This window comes from Zalophus californianus, chromosome 11 (genome assembly GCF_009762305.2).
Source record: "Zalophus californianus isolate mZalCal1 chromosome 11, mZalCal1.pri.v2, whole genome shotgun sequence".
In the NCBI taxonomy this organism is placed as follows: domain Eukaryota; kingdom Metazoa; phylum Chordata; class Mammalia; order Carnivora; family Otariidae; genus Zalophus; species Zalophus californianus.
Window position 1 is genome coordinate 87,017,037 of NC_045605.1, and position 5,828 is coordinate 87,022,864.

The following is a 5,828-nucleotide window of genomic DNA, read 5'->3' on the forward strand; positions in this document are numbered from 1 at the left end:
GATAGGGAGTCCCAGAGTTCAGGACTCAAAGCTGCGGTGTTGTCATAATTTGCCACATTGAGAAGAGTTTGGAAATTTCCTGTGTGTGTGTGTGTGTGTGTACAATTGTGCGTACAGTGGACTGTAAGTTCCTCCAGGGCAGGTAATAGTCATATTGGCTATCACATGTCAGTTCTAGGCGCAAGGTAAATGTTGAGTGAAGGCAAGGATGTGCATTTTTCAGCTGTGGTGATTATGTATGCTTGTTTTAAGATATGTTTTCTTTATTCACTTTAACCCTTAAAAATTTCTTCCTCCTTCCACAAAAACAAACCAAACCAAAACTAAAACTCAGTTTGGTGGTCAAGCTAACAGTTGTTTCTCTTCTGTGTGTCATTTATTGTCTGAGGCCATTTTCATCTATTACTGCATTTTTTTCTCTCAACCTTCTTGGGTTGGGATCAGAGCTCCATTTTACACAGGAGATATGCTCAGAAAGGTTCTTTCCTTTGCCCAAGCCATGCACATCAGAAAGGGCAGAGATGAGATACGAACCAGGAACTTCAAAGCCCCATGCACTTTCCACTACCCACACTGTCTCTATCCATGTGCTGATGACATAGTCCTTTAGCCACCAGCTGAATGGCCACCATCTTGAATTAAAAGGTGAGTATGTCAGGGCTCCTTGGAAGAGGTGAGGCTCTGGGTTTCCCACTCATTTTCAACACACTGGTTCTACTTTTTTCACCTTACACTTTGGGTTTTCCTACAAAATTTCATTTGAGCAAAGCTTTCCAAAGCAAATGAAGTCCACATGAAATAAACAGGTCCACTGACCTTAATGATTAGAAAGCCTCGAAGGTCCCTACTATAAAAACCCCCTCCAGTTTCTTCCTTCTGAGCCATCAGTCTTCAGTCTCAGAGGCTCCTGGTAATGATGAGTGAGTATGGAGCCAGACCTCCTTTGGCTCAATGCAGTATCTGCTGCCCTCCTGCTATGCTCAGTTTCAGGGCTCAGGCCCCATGGGAAATGGGGAAAACCAGGCAACCTTAAACTGAGACTGTTTAGCAGGTCACAGCTTCTAGGAGGCTGAGAGCCAGTATATCCTAATGGCTAAAAGTGCAGGCTTTGGACTCAAACATCTCTAGTTTAAGTCCTGCTTTCCATTGATTGCAGCTTTTTGCCTGTGGCCAAGTCCCTTTATCTTGTTCCTTTATCTGTCCTCATTGGTTAAACGGAGGGCATAGTAATAAATGTTTCATCAAGTTGTTGGAAAGGTGAAATGAGACCAGGTATGTAAAGAGCCAGCAGCTACCATTTATTGAGCACTTACTATATGCTGTGAGCTCTGCTGAGTGTTTCAGATGGGTTGTCTTACTGCAGCTTCACAGCAACTTTGGGAGGTGGGAATACTTGGCTTTTGACTGGTACCTGAGAAGCAATCAGTCAGTGGGAGTTGTCATTATATGGTTATTGCTTTACAGCGACACGGTGTTGGCTCAGCAGTGCCGGGTGACTGCAGTGAGCTCCCCCATGCGATGGTGCAGGCTGCACCTTCCCATGTGCTGCCTCTGCCTGCTTCTCTGTCTGGGGTGGACCCCACCGCCACAGAGCTAAAGGGTTTTTCTCGGTGGCCTCTTCCTATTGGGTTTTCTCCTCTCTTGGCCCATCCTCAACCTCAATTCCAACTAGATCCCCCACCAGCTAGCATTGATAGACAAGAGGGCAAAAAGAATTTTCAAAAAATTAGATTTTAAACCAGAAAACTAACTAGGTCCCAGCTCTCCCACTTTCCCGGTGGAGAACAATGTGTGTCATTCACCATTGAGGGGGGAGACCTTTGGCAAATTATAAAATCTCTCCAAGCTCTGCTTTCCATATCGGACAAAACTGAAGAAGGAACGAAATGCTTATTGAGCATTTACTACATGCCAGGAGATCCATATAAGCTACCTCAATGGTTCATAGCAACAGCCTATAATTATGGTCAACCCTTTTACAGATGATAAAACTGAGGCTCAGGGGAGCTAGGCTCACCCAAGTTCATACTGTCATTAGGGGACGGAAGTGAAACTTGAAGGCAGGTTTTCTAAAACCAAGGCATATGTTCTTTCTGCCAGACCAACCCGAAAATTCCAAAGGGTGTCCTGGAGCTGCTTCCCATCCCCACCCTGGGTATATGGATGGACGAGATCTCCTCTTTCCTTCAGAGGTAAACATCTACCTCTGTGTGAACTACCCACTACACTGGACCCTGCAGCCTTTCAGTGAGAGTTTTAAGGGCTATCCCACCTCCCCACTGAGGGCAACCTCACACTCTATCTCTTGCAGGTAATATGGAATAATACGAGCCTTTGTTTTCTTTCATGAAATTGTTTCTTCTCTGAATCTACAAGCTTGGACACAAATGTAGCTTTGGTCCCTGTAGACAAACACAGTGACATAGCCACATGACTCACCCACCAGTCACTTCCAAAGCCTGGGCATGGCATGACCCTGACCAGCTGTTCTGTCTCCTGGGAAACAGGCTCTTAGGACATGCCTGGGAGGACTCATTCATGTATCAGTCAGTCACCTGCACTGTGCCATCCTGGTAGAGTAGATCTGAAGAGGTGAGGAACAAAGTCTGAAAGCAAGAAGAATTCATGGCTTCACTAGGAAAGAAAGAGGTCTCCTTTTTTTTTTTTTTTTGCTAGGAGAAATTGGTCATTAGGCAACCAGGTGATTTAGAACCTGTTGAGAGCCAGATGCCTGGAATACAGAAAGCGATGGGAACTTAGAGGTAAAACCAAGGTTGGAACACATTGCCTGACCAGCACAAGTAGTAGAATATTCGATATTATGACTGTTTAGGAAAATCTGGAATTCCGTGATAGGTTTAAGATAGGGGGCTCTGCCATTAATTCTACAACCTTTTGGTAAAGGAAAATCAACTTCTTGGGATTGAAAGCCCCTTCTTTCCAAATCTCCTTTCCCAAATATTGGGCACATTGGGTTTTTTGTCTTTAGACTAAAGTTTTGATCTAGTGATGAAATATGTCAATAGTTAACATGTAAATGTCCTGGGGAGGAACGATGCATGAGACCAGAGATATACTTCACCCACTGTGCTCTTTCAGTTGATTAGAAAGAGAGAGCTGGATGATTGTATTGAGAAGGACTGTAATCTCAGGCAGGATTCAGGGGAAGAATCACAGGAGGCTGTGCTTGATTAGCAGTGTCTTTCTTGGGCTGGAAGGAGAAGTCTTAGGACAGATGCTTTGTAGGCACATTTGTTGGCTCTAGAATAGGTGCATGTCCTTACTCATTCAGTGGCGAATGTGTGAAAAGAAGCTTTCAAGTATGAAAGAAGCATCTAGGAGTAAATCAAAATATAGTCATTTTTTTCTCCATTAAAATGACTATAATAGAGAAGTTAGGGAGCCAGAAAAATAAGAAAAGAAAAAAGAAAAAGAATAATCCATAGTTTTGACCCAAATATGTGTTATATATATTAACACAGGCTAACGTTTTCACATATTTCTTTGCAGCATTTTTTATATGCATTACTTCTTTTGAATATTGGTGAGATTAAATAGTAGTAATTTTGTATCTTGCTTTTTTTATCGTTATGCCATGAGAACTTCCATACTATTACAAACTTTTTGTTAATCCTAAAATTGCTAATATATTTTAAGTATTGAGGGCAAGCATGTGCTAGATGCCATGCTAAACACGTCGCATTCACAATCTCCTTTAATCCCCGCACAAACCCTATTTAGCAGGTACTATTACTATGTTCCTATTAGAAAAGCTGAAACTGAGGCTTAGAGATATTAGTTCATGTGTTCATAGCCACACAGCTAGAAACAGAAGAGCTGGCTTGCCAGGCTGCTGAACACACGTTGTTTTTTTAAAGGATGCCATTATGTCATAGTTTAAACTGACAGTGTTTTTCCTTACTTAATGATACATAAAATAATGGAGCTTCTTACAATCAATTAGCATAGGTGAAATTTAGTAGTATTACTACCAGGATTTCTCATTATACCTCTACAAATCTCTACACCCTCACCCAATCAATTCTGCAAAATATTTTATTGTATATTTTTGTCCATGTGTGACCTGCCATTGTCAGCAACGATCATTCTGAATTCCCAAAGGGTTAGTAGAGGTGTGGACTTTGTTAAATGAAGCACTGCTTGCAAAACAGATGAGACAAATCACTAGGATACCGGCAAAACAACTCACGGGGGAGAAATCGAGCTGTCCTTGAGCATTTCTGTTATTTCAATGGTCCAATGATGATGGGGGAGGAATTCTAGGGAAGGGGAAAGAAAAGGGCAGAAGGGAAATGTTCGTTTTTTCCCTAGTACTTTGTTCTTCTACAGGGTCATCTTAAAATCTAGGAACATAGGCAGATACACATAATAAATGGCTTATTGATATTACATGTAATGGCTATATTCATCTTGCTGTTTCTCATTATCAATGTATAGTCCAAAGTGCTGATGGAAAATGGCAGTGAACACAGTGCCCTTAATGCATTTCCATCGATCCCTACACATGCATCTGTGATGCGTTGCCTCACATAATTTGTGCTCAGACTTTCAGAGTAAACTGTGCCATTAATACACTCCCAGAAGGAGAAATCTAGGGAGTTTAGTCTGTTAAAAAAATAGATGGTCACTCTATATTATGTTATGATACATCCTGTATTATGGTTTTTATCACAGTCCACCTGGCTTGATAGGAACATCTGTATAATAAATATCTCCTCTTTGCCACGTGAATTCCTTAATGCATATAAAATGTCTGACTTTTGTAGTATCATTTTCCCTATGATGAGAGAATGAGCACTTGGAGGGTAAGGATATCTTTAGTCATGAGCTAATCACACTCTGCAGTTTATGGAACACAATTATGATTGGCCCACCAAGCATCTCTTTCTGGTTTTACTTACTTATTTATTGTATTTTATTTTCATTCCCACTTTCATGGGCAACCATTCTATTCTATTTAATGTGTTTGTTGTTATGGTACACGTTTAGGTCTTTTTTAAAATATATGTTTTTCAAATATATGTTTTTGTGTACATTTTTTCAATGTTATATAAATTGTATTCAATTTTATATCTCATTCTATTTTTTTTATGTTTTTTAATACTAGGTATAACATTTTTAAAAAGCCTTTCCATGTTACTGTGGTTACATATAATCCATTGCTTCTCATTGCTACTCAATGGCCCAGGGTAAGTCTCTCCCATAATTTACTTCTCCCCACTTTTACTGATGGATCTGCTGGTTGTCTCCAAGGTTCTGCCGCCACTGCAATCACACTGCAGTGAATATTATGGTACCTGGGCTCTTATGGGACTGGGTAAAGAATTCATCTGAGATATATACCTGGGAGTGGAATTGCTGGGAAAAGCTCCCACCCACAGTGCACACGAAAGTTCTTGTGGCTCCTGGTCCTCACCAAGACTGCCACTCTCCAGCTTTGGGAATAAGTATTTGGGGTAAAGTGATATCTTGTCTTAAATTGCTTTTTCAGGTCACTAACAATTTTGAGCCTTTCAAATACTAACCTTTTATGTTTCCTCTTGTGTAAATTGCCTTTTTATAACCTCTGCCTATTTTTCTATTAGGGCTATTGTCTTATATAATGAATCTCCTTGAAGATTTTTATTGGTTTTGGTTTCAGAGACTGCACGTTCTATCACTTACCTATTATTATTATTTTTGTTCACGTTCTTAATTTTGTTATAGTCAAATCCATCTTTTTTTTTTTTTTGCTATAGCATTTGTATTCTGGAAGTTTTATTACCTGCCATCCTCCCATCCTTCTCCAGCTCTTGGGTTACAAAGAT